The sequence below is a fragment of the Macrobrachium rosenbergii genome, chromosome 47 (assembly GCF_040412425.1).
Source record: "Macrobrachium rosenbergii isolate ZJJX-2024 chromosome 47, ASM4041242v1, whole genome shotgun sequence".
NCBI lineage: Eukaryota > Metazoa > Arthropoda > Malacostraca > Decapoda > Palaemonidae > Macrobrachium > Macrobrachium rosenbergii.
The window spans coordinates 7,225,655-7,238,025 of NC_089787.1; the positions used below are offsets into that span (position 1 = coordinate 7,225,655).

The following is a 12,371-nucleotide window of genomic DNA, read 5'->3' on the forward strand; positions in this document are numbered from 1 at the left end:
GAGATTGCATGAATCAAAAATAGTGTTAATGAACTTACTTTTTGACATATGCTTCAAATTCAGATTTGTCTGATTCTGTACATCAGAAAAATGTTTAAAACTGTAATTTACATGTGAATTCTCTAGTTTTAAGAGATTATCTACATTCCTGTTCGGTATGCACCCGGGAACAACTAAAATGATAAAAAATCTAATAAGTAATTCTCTTACAAAGGAGACTTTGTTCTTCCATCGGATCTCATTAGGATCTTTTGAATAATTCCCCCTCCCGTTACTTTATGTCCATGACTAGATATCCCCTGTGTAATAATGGCCTCATTAGGTTTAATCACATACAAACATCAAAGACAGATGCAGTGAATAAATGATTGCTTTATGAAAACCATTATCTGGCAATTTGTGGCAAGATTATCATATCTGTTTTTTTCAAAACGTTACCATTCTAATGTAAAAGGGAGCCATTATCATATTTTAAATTACTCAGACAAGCAATTAATACATCAGACCTCCATCTACAAATACACACTTGCATGTGGACGTCAGTCACTCTGAATCTTAGAACAGTACACATTACATAGTAAGGTTGCATGATCGTTGCTAGTTCTTCTTGGTCATTATTTTAATCATGCAAATTTCAGTGAACTTTGATCATTTTTTTCTGTGTTGTTTTACTGAGGTATCATTCCTTATGAGCGGAATCTTTCTTGGTATGAAAGTGTTTCATAAAATGTTACTAATATATTATGTATATATAGTGAATGCTTTTAGCACTCACAAGAGTTGTTAAACAGAGAGGTGTCTAATGAGAACACATCTATTTTTTTTTTTTTTATTTCCGAGTTTAAAACAAAAGAAGAACGTCTGAACCCTCTGTGACTCTGGGCCAGAATGCCCCAAGGGGCGCTAATCGCCACACCCGTTCTTGCGTGATAACAGACACACGAACTCACTAACTTTAAAACAAAAGTGAATCACACAATGAAACATGAAAACAATGTAAAAATACCTGATTAAAAATAATCAATCGCCGATTCTGACTTGAAACAGAACAAGAAACACTATGATATGTAAAAAATAAATGTTATGCTACTACACGGCAATTTGACAACAGTTAAGAACTGTGACCTTGTGACATCCTCGTCATGCAAAGTTTGTGCTAAGTTGCGCTTTGTAAGTTCGATACTTGTAAACAAGCTCGGAGAGTTCTCTCTTTCTCCTTCACCATCTACCATTACAACCACCACGGTCAAAATGAATAACTATTAACTATCATATTCCAATTACTTATATTGCATATGTATATATATGTATATATATGTATAATATATACATATATATATGTATATATACACATATATGTATATACATATAAATAATATATATATATATATATATATATATATATATATATATATATATATATATATATATATATATATATATACTATATATATATACATACATAATATTTAAATATATATGTATATATAATATATATATATATATATATATATATATATATATATATATATATATATATATATTACATGTATATTATATAAATTTTATATATATATATATATATATATATATATATATGTATTTATGTATATATAGCTGTTATGCATATGATTGGTGTTTTAACTCCCTTTAAGAATAAGAAAAATAATATTATTAGATATAGGACTCAAACCATGAACAATATATTGGTGACTATAAAACGGTGAGTGAACAAGTCGAAATGTATATATAAAAAACTTCGCTTACAATAAACATTGACGATGAAATCCGTATAGAAAAATTGAATTGCAATAAACCTCACTAATTGATACTAAACTTAGAAACCTTCCACGAATAGAGACTGAATAACGATTACCTGACAGACCCAACGGCAGGAGAGTTGTCAGGCGAGAAAGGAACGTTCTTTGTTGACAGCTTCTCCTTGCATGCAGAGCAGAGAACACCTTTAAATAGACTCAAAGGGAGTTGCATGAGTGGAGGAGCACGTGCCTCTGCAGAATCTCCCGCACGGCCGCCTAAATTGACGTTGCTAAAAGGAAAAGACGCAAAAGGGAGCTCGTGCCTAAACTGAACTGGCCGCAAGAGGAGGTGAGCGGGGACCCAAATGGAATTTATATTAAACTCTCAACCGCCCCCCCATCCCCCCAAAAAAGAAATAATGTGGCATGTGCATTAAAATGAAGTCCATGAAAGAGGAGGGGCACAGACCTGAATATGACTCCCTCTCAAAGGCTTTTTATACAAGATCAAAATGAAGGTTCTGAAGAGAAGGTCGCTCGCTCGGTGAGCCTCGTCACGGAGGGGCTGGAATGGCCACGTCATTCCAGTTCTCCTGACTGGAATGGCCTCGTCGAGTTGCCAGAAGCTTTGAACTTTTTCAATGATGACATGATGTGGCTCATCCATGGTAGGTTTACATTGTCGTCAAAGTTTGGTCGAATAGTTGGAAATTTCTTTGCTTCAAGATCTCAAAGAACAGATGGTTATCGTTGGTCCTTACTCTGTCCTGTAATATATACTCCTTTTGAATGAATTTAAGTTATATATATATATATATATATATATATATATATATATATATATATATATATATATATATATATATATATATATATATATATATATATATATATATATATATATATATATATATATATATATATATATATATATATATATATATATATATATATATATATATATATATATATATATTATACATATAATATTATATATGTGTGTATATATATATAAAATATATATATATATATATATATATATATATACACATATACATATACATATACATATTCACCATTATTAGAGGTGGTGCAAAATAAAATTACCACAAGGATATTAATGATCTGACTGTTCACCTACAATTGCAAAATAAAAGAAAGAATAAGACTGAAGGCCTTACTTTAGAGGGATTTTGGATAACTAAATTACATATATTTACAACGCAAACATCGGAAGATAAGGAGAATCAGGCAGGCCACCGGGGTCCTGCTGCAGCACGTAAAATGAATAATAGACGTTAACTGGGTGCCTGGAAATACACGTCAATGGCACTCTTCATAAAGGTTGCAATGGGAATTTTTCTCAATGCAACCAACAAGCATCAGTCGTAATAGATGGATTCAGAGCGGCAGCTCTCGTTTCTGCAGTTAGAGACAGGCATACGATCACTGGGAGAAGTCACGGTAATAGCGAGGATAAAGGGGCTAGCACTGAGGGCGACTGAAATCTTCTTTTCATAGAACACTGCTGAATTAACTTACGACACAAGTTTATCATGAAAAGGTCAGGTCTTTGTGAGAACTGCACTTTTGAAATGGAAACGTTTAGGAGAAGAAAAGATAAGTGACTGGAAAACCTCAAATTCCTTGTAGTTGTACAAATGGGGGGGAAGGGGGAGGGGGGGGGATTGGCAACGAAGTTAAGATACTACGCCTGGGCATCCAGCCACAGAGGGAAGCTCTGAAGGAGCGGCAGTCAATAGGTGTGACTCATTTGTTGTCTGCTCATGAGGGTGACTGAGATGGGACTGAGTTCCATCGGCCATTCGTGGATGTTTGTTTGTCTATGTGCCTTGAGACCACGGAAATGGTGATTTGCCTGGGGAGGTGCGCGGACATTCCTGAAAAACAATTAAGACCAGCAAAGGGGGCACAGGGATATAGGTCTTAGGGACAAGGGTATAAAGTGACTACTAGCATACCTATCCTTCACATGACTAAGCTAATTCGCTTGCCTGCCTTGACCTTCTCTCAAAAATGCATTCAGCTATAGTTGACGCATTCGAAGAATATCACTTGGCCACGCCCACATCGTCCCTACCCCACCCTGCCACTCCAAGTGACCCCTCCTCTGTCACGATATTGGAAAATGGAAATGGCAGCGCTGTCCTTATTGTGAGCTGTATTCCTCTACCCATCTCCAGGTGGGTGGAAAGTGGGGTCTACTACACCTCCTAGGGTGAGCAGAACCTGCCAGAGGAGAGAGAGAGAGAGAGAGAGAGAGAGAGAGAGAGAGAGAGAGAGAGAGAGAATTACTATGTGTGTGTTGTCGTGACGAGGAAACTTTCAAAAGCATGTTGACAGAACTGTTGTACAAAGATAAGTACGAATTTACAGAGCTTCTTTAGTTATTGAATGAACGACATTTCAGTGTTATTAGTGTCATAGCCAAGCAGCAACTGATATCGTCCGAGAGTGTGGTACAACCATGTCATGCATTATCTACGGTGCCAGGGGAAGGGGGCATGGCCGAGTGAGATTCTTGAAATGCGTCGACTATACCACCTCATAACTGGGTCTGGGATCCCTACTATACTCCTAGTCTTGCAGTCCTATCTTTAAGGGAAATTGATCCTTAGTGATTGACAGATTCAACTATCGTCTTGTTTTCTATTTAATTATCATTATCACTGCATTTCCAACAGTGTCTTCAGACTAAATTTCCCTCTACCCGTTTCCGATGTCTAAGATTTAACAGTGAGTTTTTCTTCATAGACATTTCATGGTTCTGGGATATTTTGTGTCCTGGTCAATGCGTCCCACTATATCTATATTGCTTATTAGATGTATTTTTTCAACTTTGTTTCCTGAACACCTACATATCGTATACTGTCTGCACATGTCAAAATTATTAGTAAAAAACGCTTAAAAAATTATTGTAGTATGCTTATTGTTAATAAAAAATATATATTTATAAATCCGAATTTAAAAGTATGCCTGTCGTGGGCAACCCCTCCTAAGGAACTTAGTTTGTCCCCAAGATTGTAACATCCTGTGAGTGATGAAGGCACTTATTGATAGTCTGTTTCTTGGCTAGATAATTATCTCACTGTGGTTGTCAGTTTTCTTTGTGGCTAAAGCTTTCTTTTAGTTTTCTATAAAAGAAAACTATTGATATGGCTATTTGTCTGTCCATCAGCGCTTTTTCTGTCCGCCCTCAGATCTTAAAAACTGCTGGGGCTAGAGGGCTGCAAATTGGGATGGTGATCATCCACCCCCCAATCATCAAACGTACCAAATTGCAGCCCTCTAGCCTCAGTAGTTTTAATTTTATTCAAGGTAAAGTTACCCATGATCGTGCGTCTGGCACAGCTATCGGTGCCAGCAACACAGGCCACCATCGGATCGTGGTTATTAAAGTTTCATGGGCCGCGGCTCATACAGCATTATGCCAAGACCACCGAAAGACAGATCTATTTTCGGTGGCCTTGAATGGCCTATACGCTGTAGCGGCTGTACAGAAAACTCTATTGCACCGAAGAAACTTCGGCGCATTTTTTACTTGTTTCTTCTAGGCATGAATCAGGTTCCAAACAGAAGGGTGTTGACAAGTAATTGAATTTTGGACAGCATTATGCTACCCCTCTGCACTATTATTAGCCCTAGGCATGTCGTTTACTGTTCGATTGCGAACATTCCAAGACGCAGTGGAAAACTGTATTTGCTGCAATCCAGTTCCCACTTCTGCCTCGTGCTTGGCTGATATATGTAACTTCAAAGTATGCGGTGACGTTTGGAAGCAACTCGTGATCTATGCCTGCTAATTCATAACTTACCGGAAATGAAGCGAATGGAGAGAAATATATCATTTTCGAACCGAATGTTTTATCTTCGTTATTCCTTCGTCTTAAACCGAGGTCACAAACTTCTCTTAAATATGGATTTTCTCCCCAAAGGTGAAACAGAAGACATTTCTGCTCCTGAAAAATCATCATGGCTGGACGACATTTTTCCCATTGAGTCTCGTTGATTCTCAAACTCACTATATTGGCATGGGTATGTCTAGGGGGTCATTGTCGGCTCTCTATAGACTTTGTTTAGGATAATATGGATGGTTTCATCCACAGGCACGTTGGTGAATAGACTCTCTACGTCCAGAGAAGCGATGGTCCCTGCGCCCGGGGAGTCTCGGATCACTTGAGGAATTCCACAGAGGACTTCAGGCTATAACTGCTCGGGACGTAGGGGTCAAGATATGATTTAGTCGTTTGGCGAGGCGTATAGAGTCTATAGAGTCTATAGAGAGCCGACAATGACCCCCCTGAACATCCCAGAAGGTTCCCTTAAGGCTCTGCTGGAGATCTGCACGAAGATGGCGCCTTTCACTACGCACAGAGGGCACATGTATAGACAGAAGGATGGCGTTGCGATGGGCTCTCCATTGGGTCCTCTTTGCAAATTTTTACATGGGCACCGTAGAAGAACGTGTCTTCGAGAGAAATCCAGCGGCCGAAGAAATATGCCCGATATATCGACGACGTCTTCGTTCAAGCAGACAACGAGGAGGAGGTTGAAGCCCTTCGTCTGACCTTCCAACAATGTAGTGTGTTGAACTACACTGTCGAGTTCAGCACAGACGACCAACTCCCCTTCCTCGACGTTATGGTCACAAAGACGGAACGGAACTTGAAGACATCAGTCTACACAAAATCCACCAATTTGGGACTTTGCTTGAATGGGGATAGCGAGTGCCCTGCTAGGTTTAAGAACACGACAGTCAGGACCTTCATTAAAGGGCCCTCTCCCACTGCTCCACCTGGCAGGACACCAACAAGGGAATTCAGAACGTGCTGCACAAATGTTGGTGAACAATGGTTTCACCAACAAACTCATCAACAAAGAAATTCGAACTGGCCTGGAAAAAAATGGTACAACGGTGAGAACACACAACCTGGCCCCTAAGATGACATAAAGATCTATTATAAGGCCCGGATGCATCCCCAGTACCGTGAGGACGAGAACTCCATGAAGAAAATCGTCATGGAAAACGTCACCCCGACCGAAGACAGTAAGAGAATAAATCTTATAATTTATTATAAGAACCGCCGCACCCGTGATCTGGTGATGAAAAATAACCCCTCTCCGCCAGCAAGAGAACCCCTCAAGCAGAAGAACGTGGTCTACCAATTTGTATGTCCTGTCCGAGGATGCCCGGCGCTTATATTGGAATGACCACGATGCGTCTGTCTAAAGGATCTCCTGCCACGCCCAGGAGGGTGCCATCATGAACCACGCCCGTGCTACTCACAATATTTCCATCTCCCGCGACAGTATTATACAAAATATAAGTATAATCGGGAGAGCCGCCGACCTCGACGTCTGCGCCTGCTAGAGGCGCTCCTCATTGCCGAGAGAAAACCAACAATGAATACGACGCAGGAGGCATCGCTCCTACCCACGAATTTAAGAAGACTAATGCAGAACACCCGCCAAATCCAACGAATACCTGAAAACGACAACCCTGAGAATGGAGATGCCCTGATGAGCGAGGCGCCCTTCGAGACAATCCCGACTACGACAGAAAGAGTAGATAATGACATCATTCATCCGCAGCCCAATAGCAGCCAAACTACCGAGATGTCAGCCGGCATGACATCATCACGCAACGGCAGGCCAATGGGAACGCTGGAATGAATGACATTCCCAGGTTGCGAAGATCTGTCAGGATCGAGCTTCGCCGCAGAAATTTGGCTTGAAGTTCGCTGACTGCAACCAATCAGAATTCGCCATCCATGAACCAACCCCGCCGCTGAAACCCGTGTATAAATTCAAAAGGACCTATGCAATCTGCCAGTCCTCTACTAGCTCTCCACTGGAGAATGACAGAAGAGTCTGTCGAAACGCGTCGCGGCAACAATTGTATAGAACCAACTGTATAGAATATATAAAAAGAAGCAGAATCAGATTTTGACTTTTCCCCCATGAAATCGCTCATTAATTCGAATAATATCATATCTCAAAAATCCTCATTTTCACTAGAGAGGTATTTACCTTTTGACACATGATTACAAATATTCGCCAGCGATTGAAAAACTCTGTATTGACTTATTTGATGCAAAATTTGTTAGTGAAGAGAACTAAGGCAGTCTAGACTTAATTTTTTCAAATTTAAATATTATTATAGCAGTTTTAATAAACATGATACGAACTTGTGACGTTATGAATCAAAACTAAAGACAAAGTTGATAATAACAACAAATAATACGTTATATCTACAAAACTATTGTGTTTTAAAGGAAGGATTTTTAGTAAAGTGAATAAAATGACGCTCCTTCCTTGTAGTTAGCAAATGATAAGGACAAGAAAAAACGCTGAATAAACTTTCAGATTTATTCTGTAAAACATAGCAAAATAATCAGCATCTCTTGAATAAAAAAATAATTCTCATTTATAAGCAGAGACAAAAACATAAGAAATAACTTTGGTCATTTTAAGCCTCAACGAGACCTTTATTAGACTAGAACTAAGTCTTGGAAATAGCAACAATATAGATAGAAAAAGAGCAAACATAAATGTTTATTCATGTATCTATGAAAGAAAGAAAATAATAATTCCATCCATGAACATAGAAAAACATAAGCGATGTGAAATAACATCTCATAAAGTTTTTAGCTACCTGTTTAATTATTACCTTTGGCAATTTTATGCTTTTGGTGAACGTTTCTTAGACTAAAATAGTTGAACAGACAAAAATGCATTGTAACAGAAGTATCTAATGAAAGAAACAAATAAGTAGATGTTCTAAAGGTTTTCATAGAAGGGCTTGTACTGTTTAGGATCAGATTCTCAGTGCACAATTTCATTAAGCCATCTTTCTTGGCTTGGGATATTCCAGGCTTCAGTTGTAACAAGGTATCAGTGTCACACCGTCACTCTTCTTCTTTTTAAGTACAATCACTTCCATGAAAATCCTTCTGATAAGAGTTTTGCAGAAAACTGAGCAGGGTGACTCGATTGATAATTTCAAAGCTTTAATCTTGTTCATCTTGATGCCTTTCATGTTCAAAGAACCCAAATCTGTTGCAATCAGTTTTATGTTAAGGAAATCTTCAAAGGTCATTTCTTTTACTTTGAATGGTTCTCCCTCTTTTTGCTGTTCTGATTCCGGTAATGAAAGTTTCAGGCAGGAAAAATTGGCCCCACTTTTTTCAGAAGCCTTTTCATATTTCGTTCAATGAGCGAATGGGCAGAATCGCCCTCATTCTGGGTGTGCCCTCGAATCAAGTGCTTGTGAGTAACAGATTTAATATTCAAGAAGTTGACTGCGTATAGGTACAATGAGAGCATGAATTTGTTTTTCTGCTGGCCACCACAATTATCAGAATAGAATGTTATATCAGTAATTCCCTTTTCTGAGCATTTTTTCATGAAATCTAGTACACAGCTACCCAATTCATTCACGCCTCTGTGACCATTTGATTCGTCCCACACATAGCAATAACATTCATTGGACTTTTCAATCATAGATAGTGAAGTTCAGAACGTTGAGCTTTGATGTATAGTAGAAGTGAGAAACTTCTCCTTTGGGAAGAGAGAAGACTGCTTGTAGGTCATACACTGCGACAGCATGGGTAGATGGAGTAGTTGTTTTGTCCACATTTTTTTCGTTTCTGGAGAGCTGCTTCTCTAAGTGATGTTGGTCATAATTTTCTTTCAAACTCTGTTTCTCAGCATCGGTTGCATTATGAAACGCCTCACAGGTATCACATTGGTCTTTTTTAGGGTTGAAAAATGAAATATTGTATTCATTTTTGAATATGTTATAGTAGTAGGCATAATTTACATATTCAACTTTTTCTTCTTTACAAATGTTCACATAGTCTCTATGAAGTTCTGCAACTGTTTTACTGCCATCTATGAATTCTCTCGATGTATTTGCTCTCATGTAGTGGCTTTCTATTCTTGGGATGGAATCGATGTGTTGTCGTACTTTGTCCACAGTAGATTGGTCGAGACCTTTAGTCTTGGTGTGCTGTCCTCTTTTTTCAGGCTCCATAAGGACTCCTACCACTTTTGCCCTTTTCTCTTGTACTGTGCGAATAGGCCTGTCGTTGATATCTAAAGTATTTTTGAAAAATAATTTGCAAACTCTCTTTTTTTCACCATCAACATTGAAGAAAAAAACATTATTCAGGTTCCTTGGAGGTCGCTTTCCACCAACACGAATATATCTGTAAGAGGGCTCGATTTGTTCCATGCAATTTAATATGAATAATCGTTGCTTCTCTAAAGATCCTAATTGCCAATAATCACTAAATATGGTTTCTCTCTCTTCATTTGAAAAGGTTGAAAAGCACTTAAGCCTACATTTTTCAGTGCAAGGAGGCTTCATTGCTCTTGCAGGTCTCTCCGGTGATTCTTGGACGCCATCTTGTAAGATTTTCCTTCATTTCTAAGTTTTTTTCTGTGCATTTCTGTACCATGTTTGTGGGTTTCTCTTTCTTTAAAACCTTTTTCTTCGCTGGACTATTGAAGATGCCTTCTGTACCACTTTTGATCTCTGAATATTCATCACTATCATTACTCTGGTCTTTTCTGTAGTACCCAATAATTTAGTGGCTCCGGGAACATAATCTTTGTCTTTAACAGAATCGTCTGAACTCACTAAAAGCAGAGGAGGAAGTGCTTGATTCTGAGGAAGAACTGCTTGATTCTGAGGAAGAACTGCTTGATTCTGAGGAAGAACTGGTTGATTCGTCATCAGACGAGTCCTTAGGCAATTGAACATTAGAATCAACGTAGTAGTTCTCGCCCAAATCAGAAGTGGTAAAATGTTCTTCATTAGAAACTAAGTTTATGTGGGCTTTAGAAGTAGATGGTTCTCCTTCAAAGAGGTGTGAGAGTCCTCATCCATGTTCTTACTCTGCCTTTGCAAAAGAGTCACTGGCTCTTTCTTGTAACGAAAAAATGGAAATAAAGAAGTTAGCATGAGAATATATATATATTTTAATGCGTGGAAAATTCAAAGATGCTAACAATTTGAAACAAAGAAGTTAGCAAGAGAATTTTTTTAAACCCTATTTAGATCTGGTTTTCTTGCTCTGTCTGTGGGGCGTGTTATCAGTTGAAATCAAATATATTCAAATTTCCTTATTATCAAGTTGTGATTTAATTTTTTTTTAAGCTGTAAACTGATGGGATAAGCTCCTGGCTTTCATCTAGCCCATGGTTGTGAAAAAAGAGAAAAACAAAGGGACTCAAGACTTTAGGTGATGATAGACCTGTCTCTTGAAGGAAGAAAGATTATAAGTATCAGGAAAAACACCTGCAGGAAGATTGTTCCAAAGCCTAGAAGTGGTAGGGAAGAAATATTTTTAATAACATGCGAGAAGTACCATTTTCTAATATATTCATGTGCAAAAAATATTCATAATATCTGCTCTCAAACGTAGTGGCAGAAATAAATGAAATAATTTTGAGAACAGCTATGGAGGCCATTGCAGGGAGAGAAACAAAAATCAGGATAGCACACAAAATCACAAGTATTTTCAATGAGGAATTCAGTTGTAACAGGATAGAAAGTGAGCTTGTTATGAGTTCAAAAATAATACACCAGATAGGATTAAAGCAGCAAATATTTGCGACTTAATACTCATAGATTAATCACAAATTACCTGTGTCAGCATCGTTGGAAATTAGCTTTAGGCCTATGCCATGGCTATTCTTCGCTAGAGCTAACTTCAGAAATTTTTCCCCACGTCCATTCATTTTATTGAACACAGATGGAGTGGGCAATATCTGCAAAAAAAACTAATAGTTTTCAGACAATCAGCACATCTTTGCTAGATTGGTTGAATGTTAGTGGCTATAGTGTCATAATTCAAAATAATTTTAATGAATTATTTCACACGTCTTCATACTTCAGATTTAAAACGACCCATTTCTACCTAAAGTTCAATCAAAAGGCACCTTTACATCCTAATTTTGTGACAATAATGACACATCTACAGATAACCAACAAGAGTGTCCGCATTTTCAGTTGCAGAATGTATCATTTTGTTTACACCAACAAGGTGTCTGCATTTTCAGTTGCATGTTGTATCATTTTGAAATAGTTTCCAAAGCAGCTAAGTACGTCTCAAATGAATATTGTATTAAGACTAGAATAATACACTGTAACACTAAATAATCCTTTACAAAAGATACTTACATTCAATCAAGATGGGCACATCAAGACATATGTCACTTCAGGAATAAGCTCGTGCACACCCATTCCCCTGTGAGGGTCGAAGCACAACAAAGATGCGACAGTGTTACCACTAAACTATTGCGCTATTGGTCTGGTGCAATGGAGACATTTAGCGCCACCATTCGGGTAATTTTTCAAGTAGAGATATGACATTTACACAGTTAAAAAGCTTGCATTTTGAGGAATATGATGGTGTACTCAACTCAAAATTCTCGATTTTTGAGATATGACGTTATTCGAATTAATGAGCGAAATGACAAATATAGGCGAGCTGTTAGCACGCACCTCCACTGAAGAGAAGTCCGCAATAAGGAAAATAGAAAAGTCTTCTAAAATAAATGCAGCTGAAGCAGCAATAATAT

General features: G+C 38.0%; 1 pseudogene; it reads right to left on the bottom strand.

Moving 5' to 3' along the window:
• Positions 1-9,296: 9,296 nt before the first annotated feature.
• LOC136830928 (uncharacterized) lies at positions 9,297-11,528 on the bottom strand (annotated as a pseudogene).
• Between the last annotated feature and the right edge of the window lie 843 nt (positions 11,529-12,371).